Source organism: Grus americana, chromosome 1 (genome assembly GCF_028858705.1).
Source record: "Grus americana isolate bGruAme1 chromosome 1, bGruAme1.mat, whole genome shotgun sequence".
NCBI lineage: Eukaryota > Metazoa > Chordata > Aves > Gruiformes > Gruidae > Grus > Grus americana.
Window position 1 is genome coordinate 134,120,818 of NC_072852.1, and position 14,677 is coordinate 134,135,494.

Genomic DNA, 14,677 nt, shown 5'->3' on the forward strand with positions numbered 1-14,677 from the left:
AAAAATTCTTTAATTAAAACCAAAAGAATTACATTGTTTGGTGGGTAAAAATCTCAACCTTATCAAATTAAAGTCTTCAGACTGATTCAAGAAGAAACTAGACCTGTGGGCAATTTTATTCAAAAGGCACTTGGAGTTTTGGGGTGTTTTTTTTTTTGCTTGTCACAAATAATTTCATGTAATTTCAGGTATGGAAAAGATTTTTGGATGGTATTTTCTTAAGTGATGTGATGCTAATCACAAATGACAGAAGAACGTGTTTCCCGATGATCCCGGCGGTCCATCTGACGCACATGGAGCAGCGCTGGTTTGTGTGCCAGCTTGCCCAGAGAGGCCACACCTTGTTGCCATGTAGTGGCCATCACAGAAGATGAGGGAGAAGGCAACTTGTTTTGATGGCACCGCTTCCAGATCCTTCCATTAAGATACAAATACTCTGCAGACCAAAGAAAGCAGAGTGGACACTCAGAAGCCAGGAGAGGCACCTGACTTAGTCTGTGTACATTTCCAATGGTCCTGGTTTGCCTTTCCACTGTCTTGGAAAATGCTAGAAGAAAGGAAGATGTTCAGGAAAGGCGAAGCTGCCACTCACGTGGGAAATGATGTAGGAGGCTGAACAGCCACCGCGAGATGAAAGTCTGAGTGCATCCGTATGATGTGAGAATGACATCCCTCGGCATCACGCTGCCCGTCGGGTGACAGGGAAGTGACTCAGAAGATAAGCACACTTCAAAGGTTCGTGGAATACTGGTTTATTTTAGCTGAAGCCCGTCCACAGCAGAGCAGGGAGGATCGCAAGCAGAAAGCATCCGCTCTGCATCCTGCAGCCGCTGCTGGAGTGGTTCATCCCCCAGGCACAAAAGCCTTCCTCCTCTTCCCTTTCTTCTGGTCGATGATGGAGGAGGACAGGCGGGCAAATAGCTGTCATTGCCGCTGCTGAACTGCCGCCCGTGGAGGCCTGATGCCGCAGAGGAGTGGGATGACATGGTTGGCACCCGCCCTGATGAGCCCCACGGTCTCTACAACAGAAAGCTCAACAATTGTACGTCCATCTGTAGGGTATCAGTGTGACAGAAACATTAGGTTACAGAAGCTGCATCACCACGATCCACACCTAATTGGAGCAACAAGGGGAGGAAAGGGATGAGTCTGTAGTCAGTAGTTTGATCCTGTTATTGATTGGATGCTAACAGATGGGAAAAAATAACTATAAAATACTTCCTGTGTCAGAAACAGGGAGGAAGGTTGATGGATTTTCTTCAGATTATTGGGGGCAAGAAAAGCAAAGTCATAAATTCTCAAAGCCCCAAAGTTTTTACTTAGTTTTTTCAAATATGGCAGATTTTTTCTATTTTTGGGGGGTTTGCTTTTTGGTTTTTTTTTCAGTTCCCTCAATCTATTCCTTGCTGGCACAGCACAACAGCTATCCACTGGGTATGGTGATTCTACAGCTTCAGTCCTTGGGGTTCCCATTTGATTGCAAGAGGGCAGCTCCTGGCGTTCCCAGCCCTGCTGCAGCAGAAGTTGTCTCACAGAGGGGTCAGCTACAGATCATGACACTGAAGGAGGAAAAGGCTCAGTGTCTGGCCCCTTAGTTAGAGAGGACTTATTTTATCATACTGGTTTTAGAGATTTATCACTTCCTTTACCTTCCTCCATACGCACAGTGAAGAAAATCTGTTTTAAACATGTGACAGGCATGGTTTCCATCAAAGAGTAAATTTTGGGGATAAATAAAGAAAAAAGGAGCTATTTTTAAGCCAGAGACGATCACCATGCTGATGAGTGAGCACAAGTGTCTGAACACAAGTGTTGTTCAGCATATTTACAAGATCAGGTTGCCGCATCGTTCTTCAGATGCTCTGAGATCACTGGAACCGCTTTCCTTAGAAATATGGCTATAAGAAGTAATTAAATGTTGGCTTGGGATTTGTGCACATAGGCATGAATGCTTTCTCCTCAAGCGCCTTGGAAGTCTGCTGCTGGTCCTTATGGAAAAATGCATTTAGCCCTAATATTAGGTCCCGCAGGTTGTGAAGCCCTCCATTCAACTTGGGATTTTGGTGCAACAGCTTCAGAGAGCTGCGTTGGATCAATGCCAGCATTGCAGATACCTTTGCAAGCAGCTCGGACACCAATCCTGTGGAGACCAGGAGCATGCCCAAAACAACTGAAGCAAGGGGCAAAAAGAGAGGGAAGAATGGTAGGATGCAGAGCTCTTGACATCTGTATTGCAGGATTTGCAAGGTCCTCTGGATTGTCTCCAGATCAAAGGATCACTTAATAGCAGTCACCAAACGCCTTCTAGCAGAATACCACCATTCATCTCATCCTTCACACATCCTCCCAAGAGAGGCCACTATGTTGACACGCTTCATGATTTATTCCCAGGAGTAGCTGCTTTTTGGAAGGAAGTGGTAGCACATTGAGGCCGGACGCTGGCAGAGAGATTGGGGGATTCAGTTCTGGGGACATACATGGTGCTGGTGCAAAAAGTGGAGATGGTGCAGGGTACAACATAGAGAGCTCTGGGCATTTAAAAAAAAAATCAGAAAAAAAATGTACAACTACTGTAGGGAAGATAAAGAGGGGAATGAAGGAGAAAAACCTAGAGTTGCTGACACAAGGGATAAGATAAATAAAGCTGCAGAGAACACCTGAAGTAGTGGTGGTGGAAAACTGAGTTTGTTAGGGGAGATGCAGAAAACAGTGACAATAAAGAGCTGCTGTGCAGTGCCCTTAGCTTGCAAAAATAAGACTCGTTGAGGGATGTCTACTGTCTTTCTAAAATAGTTGCCAAAGATGGATGAAAAATTCCTCTGACCACAACTGAGGAAGTGATTGATTTCTGTAACTTTGAAAGCTGGAGAAGAATTGGGGTGTCTTGATCACACCACAGAAAGCCAGGTCATGCAAACTGGTTTCCTTTGGCAAACCCATGCTCTCTTTTGCAGACCTCCATGGGCTCCCCACTGTCTGGGTGGGAAGGGCTGATTTAAGATTTGGATTTAAGGCCCAAAGGAAGCAGCCTGCCCAGCAGTGGAGTCCCAGGGCACCTCCACGATATGAGCTCCAAAACTGTTGTCAGCTAAAATTGCAGGAGCTGAGTTTGGGCTGAGTGAAAAATATATTGAGGACAACGTTTAAGGTTCTTGAACCTTAAGGTTCGAGGTTCTAGAAAAGGTTCCATGTTAAGGTTCTAGAAAAATATTCTACTTTCGGTCTGCAGTCACTCCCATGTACAAATCCCCTTGCGCTTTGTCTTCTGTAAGGAAAGAATATCACGCTGAAGCCATTCTTAAGCAATAACATATCTTGAGATGACTGAAAACTAACTTTAAATGCACGTTGTCATTTACTAAGCCATTAAGAAATTTCTTATCATTGCCTTGAACCCACAAATTCCTGTGACCTGCTTAGACCCACTTTGCGCTTCAAATTCTCAAATCAGCACAAGAGCAAAGATGATTAGAAAACGTGTGCTATGCTGCAGCCGGTAAACAACAAGGAGAACATCCCAAGCTTTACAACAAAAGGTTACTGCAATTTAATAGATGGCCTCCAATCCAAGAAATAAAGTAACTAAACTAAATAAAATGGAGTCGGAAAAACAAACAAAATATATTCTCAGGCCAAAACATAAAAGAACCTGAAAGAGCCAAAGAAGAGTCAATACAGATTTTCAATTTTATTACTTTGATTTAATAAAATTCTTTGGATAGTGTTGCTTGCTCAGTACAACCATAGAAATTGGAATGGCAAATACTGTACTGTGATTTATGGATTGAAAGGTTGTCTGATTTCATTATGTTGGTAAATATAACAGCGCAGACACCTTCTCCTGGAAAGCTATTTCTAAATTGCTACATCAATATTCAGATAATCAAAATTGATATTTACCTTCTACAGGAACAGCACGTGTGTGTATGTCCACGTGTGTGCACACACACAAACTTATATTCTTAATATTTCTCCATCGTTCAGATCGCAGGAATACATGCTACAGGAGCTGCTGCTTTATCCCAAACCAAGACCTACGCAGTTGCAAAGTGCCTAGCCCTCACGTAGGACATTTCTGCTAATGGTACCCTCCTCTCTCGCTAAAATAAATCCAAGCAGAAGTACCAACAGAAACTCAGTTCAACCACTTGTTATTCCAGATCTACGAAGGTGTAACTTCACCTTCAGTTTAATAATGACATAATTGATGGATAAATCACTGATGCCCCAAAACGTGCAGTCCAACACTTATGTCCACTCTGTTTACACTTTTCAGTTGGAGTAGAGAATGGTAAATCATTTTTTTAACTAAACCTTGCTTTTCACTCACAGTTTTGCAACAGAAGCACAACGCAGGGCATTCAGGCAGACCTCAGGAACCAGAGCCCACGCGCCGCTACCTACGGCATCCACGGGGCAGGAGGCTGGCAGGGAAGTGAAGGATGCGAGCCGGCACCAGCCAAGGAGAGAGAGGCAGAAGCGAGGAGGCAACGTGGCCAGAGAGGGGCGAGCATGTCCCTCTGCAAGGTGGAGCGTGGCATCCCTGTCGACCGCCCCTTGCATACCTTGCACCATGCATCCCCCAAGTCCTGCCCTTGTCATTTTTCCCTTCTTCCCCACAGCACTGAGGTTAGACTTCAGGATGGCCACCTTAGGGGGCCGAAAGAGCCAAGGTCCCACAGCAGGTGTTTCGCAGGCTCTGCAGCACCAGGGCAGCGGCGAGCAATGGGGACAGCCCTCTGGCATAGGGACCCACAGAGCCGGCGGGCGCTGCAGCCCGGGTGGCCAACAGCACTCCTCCACGGCGCAGGCTTGGCGTCGGGCTGGCCTGCGAGCCATGCCTCTGCACGTCCTCCACAGCCGGCTCACACAGCCTGAGTCCCCTGGCCTTTGCGGCAGCAAGCCTCTGGGGGTTGTCTGAAAAGGGTCGGGAGAGGATTATGGAGACAGCAACAGAAGCTCCAAGGACACGCACCCATCCTCTGCGGCAGGCAGAAGAGTGAGGGCACGTCTAGCCGTGATAAATAAACTGGGCCACATCCCCACTTCTGCTCGCCGCCGCAGGAGCCCACAGGGTGATCCTTTCCCTTGTCCCCCTCGATCACTGTCACCAGGAACAACAACTGGCTCTTATCAGCAGAGACGTCTCTGGGAAGGAGTGACTTCAGGACACAGTGTCCTTCCCCGGTCCCTTGAACCCCCGAGACAATTTACAATGCTGTCACTCGTACATACTCCCTCCTCATCTGCACAGTTCTTGCCTCTAAATTTAATATTTTGATTTCTAAATAAATGTCCTTTAGAGTTCTTTGGAGACCTTGATGATAAGCCCTTTTATCGATATACCAGTTTGCTTTTTCAAAATATTTGCAGATTATAGGATAAATAGTGTTTGCTTTTATCCCTTCTTCGGGAGATAACAGTTCAGTAACTTACATTACCCAGATGAAAATTTATTAGTTAGCATTGGGAAAAGCAGATCCTTTCCAAAATTAGCCTTTGACCCAGTTAGTCTTCCATAAACAAGCAATGATTTAAAAAATCCTCAGCAGATAAGAGATGTTTGCAGTCCCAGCATTGACTTGCACGAATGTTAAAAGGTGTAAGGATAACAAAGCTACATCATCCAGATTTCACAGCACCAAGACCGTGGACGAAAAATTAACAGAAAACTTCCCTAATGAAATGTCAAAGCCAACTAGCTTCACTACAGCTAATCCGCAAATCTTGATGACAGTGCAGATTACCCAGCCTGCTAAACTGGCAAGCGCCCAAGGAAGCTCATCTCCCAGGGATTACGCCCCACTTAGGTTTGCCTTCCTCTAAATTATTTGGAAGAACCCCGGAGGAAACAAGTTTCAGCTCATCTATTTCCTTCTCAGGGCTTTCAGTACACCACCCAGTCTTAAAGCGTCAAGCAACGACAGCACAGATACACACACGGAGAGACAGAGTCCCAAACGTTGGCATTACTGCGCAATAGGCCAGTCACCTGCAGATAACGGGCAGAAAGCTGCTGACAGATGCTGCAGTATAAACCTCCTAAGGACCTTCAGGTCTGGTGAAGAAATCCCCTGTTCTCCATCTATGCTGCCCTGACGCTTGGATCTGAAACACACTCGAAATGAGATTATTTTTTTTTCTCACACTGGCTATCTATAGAAGATCCTTTTTATAAGTCTCTGTTGTGCAGCTCCTGAATGTCAGGCCCAGCAAATCAAAACATTTTATTGTAATTTCATATTGTTTACTTTTGCGAGGCAGGATCTTGGCAGAGATGAGCGTTTCCTCCAGGGACGAGGAGGATGGGGCTGGGAGGGGGGAGGACAGAGGGATGGAAGGAAGCATTTTAATGCAGACTTCCTCATTGTCTGCCTTAATAGGGACCCTGGCTGAAATACAAAGGAAGAGGTAGCCAAGAAGACCTTTGCTACAAATTTAGAGATGCCAGAGAATGGGTGTGAGGAGGCACTTGGGCCAGCCGAGGCAGGCAGTGACAACAGATTTGGGATGCGGCAGGGCAGCAGGAAAAAACCAGCAGCCCTTGCCACCACCCCCAGCCCACCCACCACTGCCTCCTCGGCAGGGCCGGGGAGGATCCCCGGGTCCTCTCTGGGCAGGCATAGACCAAAGGGCCACGGCCAAGGTGCAGGGAAGGACAGCCTCCCTCCCTACTGCTCCCACCACGCTCCCCCGCAGAGCCAGCGTGTCCCCCCATCTGGGGACACTCCTGGCCCCTTCGCCAGACCCTCCTCTCCCTCGCCAGCCTCACACCATGGGCAGGCTGCTCTTTGAGGAAGATGGCACAGCCAGAGCACTTCTTTCCCCTCTGCTTCCCCTGCTCTCCTGGGAAGGAGAAGAGGAGGAGGCTCCTCGCACCCTGCCGGCCAGGGACATGGGAAAGCACCAGTGATCCCATCACAGGTGTCTATTTTTCACTGCATGTTTCCAGGGAGATTTGACTCACGACATTCAAATGTTTGGGTGAGCAATATTTAAGCTGATGAGAGCATTTCAGAGATCTAGGTCGGGGGAATAAGGCATTTGTAACATGTCACATTCACACCCCTCATATGTACGTGGTTTCACTTTGCCTGCTGCTGAAGCCACAGTTCTCCGAGGAGCCTGCGGGAGACAGACGATGCCAGGACAGCAGTATGGCCAAAAGAGATGTTATTGACTTCATTTTGTCCCCAACTGTCTGTATGAGAGACCCAGACCTTCTCACCTTCTTTAATCCTCACTTCCTTGGGCTGCTTCGCACGACACAAAGTCCCAGGGCCAGACACGCGGAAGGGGCATGATGCCTTGAAGTCACGGCTTGCCCCATCTCCGGGACTGCCCGCGGCCACGGGCAGAGGGGCAGAGGCAGGCGACCCCCCCCCCCGCCACGTGCTGCCTGGCAAACCTGGGCAGAGCCCAGCTGCCAGCTCTCTGCCAGGCATAACAAATCTCCCTGTCCTTCGGCATCGTCTCTCTCTCCTTCTCAAGCTTTGTTTGGGTAGAGAAAGTGGTTCACAAAGACCTTTGCACAAACTCACCCCAACGACAACCGCCTTACTACGTAAAATGATTCACTGGTGTTTAAAAATCCCACAAACAGGAGCCCTTGCCGACTTTATGACCGACTTCCCACAAAGGCACCGAGGCCAGCAATCGCTAATGCTCCGTCTGGCATCGACTCCCCACGAATATTTCTCAGCAATAACAACTGATAGCAGAGCTTGGAGCCTACACATCATCCTCCTGTTTGTACATAAATTCCCTTTAAAAGGATTTCGGCATCCTCACGCTGCTTCTTCCCAAGCATTCAGGCTCTTAAAACCAAGTCAGCCAGACAGAATGGTGCCACGCAACTACAAACAACACAGGACAATTTTTTATTACAATACACGGCACAATTATTTCCAAAAGCACTGACAGTAATATGCAGCGTGTAAAAATACACATTCATCATAAAGAGGTTAGATACTAATTCTTGCAGCTTAATTTTTTCTTAAGGGCACCAGCCCATTTTTCAATTAAGGCAGGATAATATTATTAATCATAAAAAACTGCTGATGTGTAAAATTGTTTCCTTTCTAGCTAGCGCTGGCTGAGAAACATCGGACACGCTGCCTCTGAATTAGTCTAACTTAGTGGCAGTATGGAAGCTGTATCATCCTTTATGGTGAGGATTCACGCTGTTCCCTGCCTCGGACGTGGGGAAAGGCGCATCCCTCTCAGGAGCGCACTGACCCACGTCTCCGCTGCGCCAGGTGCAGGCTGGCAGCAAGGAGCCTATGGATATAGGTAGCCCCATGCCAGGAGCGTGTTTTAATGGTCTCTGTTGCCTGAGTGTTTCCAGGGCACCATGTTTCAGCAGCCCCTGAAGAGAGACATGGGGTTTCTGTTCCCTCCCTCAATTTTTATTGCTAAATTTGGCACTATGGGACCCTCTGGTGAGGTCGTCAGTGCTTTCTCTTTAATGCTTTTTTCCCCCTTTCTCTGCTGCTGAATGGGTTTGCCCAGTTCCTGCCAAAATAACTGGGCAACTTGCCTTCAGACTGGGCCACCAAAAGTGGAAGGAAAGAGGAGAATTAAAAAATCAACGCAAACCCTATAAAATAGTACGTTAGGAATAACAAAACCTCTCCTTGCCCTGTAGTAAGCAAGCAATACAGCTGGACCATGACTTGGCAGGACCCAAGAAGATGCTGCAGAGGTGTGGGCACGCGAGCATCCCCCAGAAGGAACAGCAGCTCCCTGCCACGGTACACCCTGCTACCTGGCTCCTCACCCTGCCCAAACTGGGGACCTCTTGGATCACTCCTGGTGCGAGTGCCCAGCTCTACCTCAGGCTAGACGCGTGAAGGCTTCAGGTGAACAGGAGGGGACCGGCGCGTGCCTTGGTGTTGCTCCTGTAGGCAGCTGGCCGTGCCCTCCAGCAGCCCTCCACGGGACACGGGCAGAAGCAGCCAAGCGAGGAGCAGGGCTGCCCCAGGCCCCTCTGCGCTGGGGCCGGGAGTTGACCCTCTGGCAGGTTTGCTGGGGATGACGGAGCTGGAGGGAGGCAACCTGGCTCCTGGCTCCGCAAGTGCCTGACGTGTACTTCAGTGGCACGGATCCAGACAAAATGCCTTGTCTCCAGCCATGTGTCCAACCCTCTTCCCATCTATGGGCGCCTTCCCTCCCACACATCGCTCAGTCATACATCCCCTGACTTCTGTTGAGATTTTGCACTCCCCCGCTTACAGGACCTCCCACGAGCAGCTCACAGCAGTTATCTCCTTTGCAGTTCAACCTTCGCCCATCGCCTGGAAGACTTTCGGCATCGCTCCCAATTTGCGTGCCCCCACCATTCATCTCCTCCCTCTCTGGTCTTGTTTCTCCCCTGTTCTGGAAACCGCATCCTCCGTATTTTTTTCCCCATAGTGACCGACCTCCTCCCAGCTGCAGAATTTCCCTCCTGATTTTCCCCCACACGACCAACTCCTTAACGCTATTCCCGGTTATCTGTAGCCTTGTGCCATTAGTTTTCTGACATCACCAAATACTTTCTTATCTAAAGCTGCCATTATTTATATATACATATATATAAAAAAAAGCAGTCTTCCACCATCTTATTAACTGTTGACCAAGAATAAACCGTGTACAGAGAAAAGGCAGACGTTGGGACCACCTCGGGGGATGCCCCACCCCACGGTTGTTGCCTCTTGGCAAATACTACGAAGAGAAGCACTTCCACTCTGAAGTCTGCAGAGGCAAATCAAATAAATAGAAATTGTGAGGTTCGGCCAAAAAATCCTTTCTGACAAGAGCCGCTCCTATTCATATGGCTAGTCTCCTTAAGATCAGGGAGAACTGGAAAAAGCTGCAGGACGGAGTTTGCGTGTGCCTCCTGGCTGAGATGTTCAGCTGTATTTTTCCTAGCGAAAAGGAAAACTAACCCTGTGCCACCAAAGCAATAAACGTAGCGGGAACACTTGTCGGCAACACGCCGGATACCACTTCCAACGGTGCTATAGATAGTAACTAGTCATTGACAGTAATTGTTACAAACAACTGCTTTACCAGAGCAAGATTTTCATATCATGTATACACATATCTATATAAAAATACCACTTTGTACAAATCCAAAGTATGTGAGGTTAAAGCTAATGGGCTAGCTTTGTTGAGCATCTCAAAAATCAAATTAACTGCAATCAAATTCATGGCACAACTCAGGGTTCATTTCATTACTATCAGAAAATTCAATCTCTGAAATCTTACAATATTAAGCTAAAGCAATGATCTTTCTGTTAAAGTTCTTTCTTTTTTCATTCTAAGGTGAGAAAAAGCTGGCGGGCCCGGGGAAGGTGGGGGTGGGGATTCCCAATGGATACTACTGAAAGCTTGGCAAACATTCAATCAATTACTCTTATATAAGGGAAAGGAAAAAAAAAGCATCCTTTCAAACACATTCTAAAATACATTTCACAGTATAAATTCTACCTCTTGCACCTATTTCTGCATCACGCCTTTTCTTGCAAAGAATAAGTACATGCACACATGCACATATATATGTATATCCATATTTAAATTCAAAATACAAATCCATTAGGGAGCTACTTAAATCTGCACATTGCTGCAATAACTAATCATCTTATCTCTGCGCCGTACTGTACGTGGGAGAGTCAGAAGTTCATTGCAGTAAATGCAGGCATTTTCCTTGTCTTAATGAAGCTGCCTTTTTAGTTTATTTTACAATAAGCACTCTTTAACCTTACTGCGAGACCTAGCTGTAGAATACTCACTGCAATTTCAGCCTCCTTTTTTATCCCTCCTCTTCAAGGTTCCCAGCCAGGTTTCTCTGCGGGAGTCAAGTGTGGTTTTAATAAGGCAGATGAGGCAGGGCTTCTCAACTGCTTTTGATAGAGGTGAGGTGGTCAGCTCTTTATTGACTTTCTGCAGTACTGCAGCTACGGACCGTTCAGACTATCTCGCTTTATGAGCATGCACCAGGCAGGAAATGGGCCTGGAAATTTCCAGCCGGCGGTGTTTGATGCACTGTTTGAAAAGCTGCACGATGTGCATATAAAGGAAATGAAGGAGAGCCTTTTTGTTGTTCTTGTTGCTAACCCATCGGGCTGCAGTCACTACACATACCTAGGAATGTCTGCTCAGGAGCCATTTTAAGAATTAACATGTCTCAGCAAAAGGGAGAAAAATAACGTCGGTTATTTTGCGCACGCGAGAGTGCACTGCGTATCAAAGATCCCTTTATAAACGCTTGGAAAAATCACATGGGAGGTAACTAGCCGCTAAACGATTTTACCGTCCCTTTCTTATGTAAGCTGCCACAGCACATACACGCTGTGTACAGTGCACGGCTGAACCGATATACACACATCCTCACAAGGGGATGTGGCAAAAAGGAAGCAATCACAGGCTGGTATCATGTACTGTTAAGGTTTTATTGATACCAGCATGGAGCAACTGCATCACTAATTAATGGATGCTCACAAGCTACACACATCCTTCCAATCAAGTGCCCATAAAACCAGGTAGCCTTCTTCACCCTCACACATACATTACTTCAGCTATTTACTCTCTTTTTTTTTCTTTGGTCTTCTGCACACACTCCCTCCCTTCCCCACCCCACACTCTCACGTCCCCGCTCACGAGCTTCCCCGTAAGGCAGAGCGAGCCACTCCGAGCCAGGTTTGTAACAGCAGACAGGGTCCAAACTACGCAGACAGGAGGTTTTGAACCCCCCCCCCCCAGATGCCTCCGTATATGCAGACATGAAAATAACTTTTAAAATCAGACCTGACATCTCTCCCTGCCCAAGGGGGACAATATCCTCCCACCCCAGGGGAGCACAGCAACAGTGAGCGGATCAAAGATGGCAGGAAGGTTCAGACACCTCGGTGACGGCAGCCCTACAACAGCTAGAACAGACTTTTAGTTACTACAAAAACGCCACACACGTGTACCCACGGCCGGGTGGTGCTGCCTGCGCTGTGAATGCGAACTCCAGCTCGCACCCGGCTGCAGCAGCAGCATCAGCTGCAGAACCCCTCTTGTCAAGGACCAGCTGAGGAATCCAGGTCCCACCTCCTGCTGAAGCACCGCACCTGAGTAGCCAGAGCTGCATGGTATTTATCACGATTTCACTTCTTTTGGCTAATTGCAAAGCTCTCAGGGACTCTGAAAATAAAGCTATATGCACACACACAGGGGGGTTCAAAAATCTTACAGCTATAGTGTTACTATCTGAGCATATGCCCTTACTGCATGTAAGATTTAATTATATGCTTAAATTCTACCGACTTCAGTGGGACATAAGGATTTGCTTAACTTTCATTACGTGCTTATGCCTTTTCTCAATAGATATGCTTTCCTGCACAAGAACTTTAATGTATACTAGCCATTTGTTTTATAGTTACTTGGATAATATGTCTTGCCTTTCCAAGTCCAGCACTGGGCTGCTTCCACTGTAGGGTACAAATGGAAGAGCAGGTAGAAATTGGGGCAGGATGGATTTTTAGCTAGCCACCTGAAAAACATGGACAACGATGGGCAGATGATATTGCTGCACACCACAATGTCATCTGAGTGCTCCCAAATTTTTGCCCACTAGATAAGCGTCAGTGGATGGCTATAACACAGTCCTTAAAGGAAGGTGAGGAAAGGACAATAACCCATAGCACACAACATTTCCATGCTGTGTTCTGCGTTTAAATTTAAAATGCAGCTACATAGAACAGACATCCTGTGAAATACCAGATGTTAGACTCTCACCGCACATACACTGCTTTTATTCAGATGACCGTGCTGAATTAGGAAGCTAAATACAAGATAAATGTCCACCTCCTCTCCTGAACGCCCGCCTTAGGCAGACCTGGGTTTTGCGGTTGTTTGGCTGATCTTTATTTCCTCCCAGTTCCCCGTCTGCAGTTTCCCAAAGTGTGTTCTTACAGCAGTTTGGCTTGTTTTTCCAAATCAGATGCTGCTTATATCACGGATCTCATGAATTTTCCTTGCTGACAGGAATTAGCGACTGCTTCACTTTAACCCTCTGACTTGGCAGAAGCTGCAGACTGGCTCAGACCCGCTGCCAGTTTGTGCTCTCAGTCTACTCCCAGTAGGCAAATGATGCTCAGGGCTTCTGGAGAGTCATGTGCAATGCATTGATTTCATCAAAAGTACACGCAAGTTTCACTCTTTAAAGCCGGACTTAAACAGTCCAATGATTAATGATTTCTTTAATTCTTAAGGTCTTTTTTCCCCCTGTGTTTAAAATACTCTTAAGAGAAGAAACAGACTGGCACTGCCTTTCGGTCTTTTGCTGGTGGCAAAGCAGATTATTTCTATCATATTCTGCAGGGGTGCTGTCAAATGCTGTTCCAGGCTATGGGCCAAAACCTACCCCCAGTCCATGTGCTCAGCTCCCACTGGCATCAATGATATCTCCACCACGGACTGACAGTAGTAAATGGGCAGAGATGTGCTGGCTGCTCGAATAGCACGATCTATGTGCTGAATAATTCATTTTAAACTGTTGCACAGATGTCAAAATGTTATTGCTGATTTCTAGCCAGCAGAATGGGCATTTCTTCTCCCGATACGAGTGTGTCACTGCCTGTAACACCAGAGAAGATCTGGGGGATGTCTCAGCAAGACAGCAAAGCCCATACATGGCATGCCTGAGAATGTACAATTAAAATGCTCGTTATAGCCCACCTTTCGCTCTCCTTATTAGGATTCTCCTGTGGGTGCACTCACCCATTTCCTCCAAAAAACTTCAGAAAAGCAGGTTAAAACATGCCGCAGTTACATAGGTTTGAGTGTATGGTCTCCAACAATCACTTCAGCCCTTTGGATTTTCTGTAAAGTCCCACAGAAAACCTCTAAGTGCAAACAACTTAAGAGTCACAGCCAAGCTTGGATAACAAAATAAACCCAAAAAACAAACAAAAAACCCCCCCTCTGGTTCTGTAAACAAGAACAAGTAGATCTATCCTAGAGAGTTCGTCAGCCTGGCCATGGCAAGAGCCCTACGGTAGAAGTCAAAGATCTCCCTCCCCTCCAAAAGAAAGGAAGAGAAAAGGAGGTTTCGTGTGTTTCCCCTTTCGCTGAACCTGGAACAGCCAATCCTTTCACCTAGGCTCAGCACCCAGATGATCCAGGACCTGGGTCACCCCCCCAGCCAGGTGGGCTCCAGCTGCTGATGGCCAGCAGCCACCTCCAGGAGCGAGGTGGGACTCCTGCCTGCACGTGGGCTGGTGTGGCATCACCGGGGCTGGCCGAGCGCGACAGGAGAGATGGAAAAAGAATGGGAAAGATGCAGGAAAGCCACAGGTTTTGAATTGAGTCCAGAGACCAGTGATCTCTGACAGAAACCAAAAGAGCGAATGCACCCCGTGCCAGCCCAGGCGCTTCTCTACTAGGGTTGTGTCAGTGAAAAAGTGCGATTTTCCATGCTCATAGATGAGCTTTTTCATGTCAGCTGGTCTGTGTGGAAACAGACTCGGGCTTAATGAGGTCTAATTTGTTTTAAATCCATAGGTTTCTTTTTAATAATTAACAGTCCCCATCGCTCAGCAAAGCCATTCCTTACCCCTGACTACTTGTTATTAGGAATGAATTTACTGTGAAATACTGCTAAAAGGTGGAAAGCAAGTGACATAATTCAAGTTTTAATTAAAAAAAA

General features: G+C 47.0%; 1 protein-coding gene across 3 annotated transcripts in view; it reads right to left on the reverse strand.

Moving 5' to 3' along the window:
• Positions 1-14,677, reverse strand: part of RAI2 (retinoic acid induced 2) — a 46,020-nt gene that overhangs the window by 18,852 nt on the left and 12,491 nt on the right. The window contains exon 2 of one of the 3 annotated variants that reach the window (XR_008574283.1): positions 46-1,019. The exons of the other annotated variants lie outside the window; for them this stretch is intronic. The gene's annotated coding sequence lies outside the window, so the exon portion shown is untranslated. Of the gene's footprint in view, positions 1-45; positions 1,020-14,677 lie in introns of those variants that run through there. 3 annotated transcript variants of the gene reach the window in all.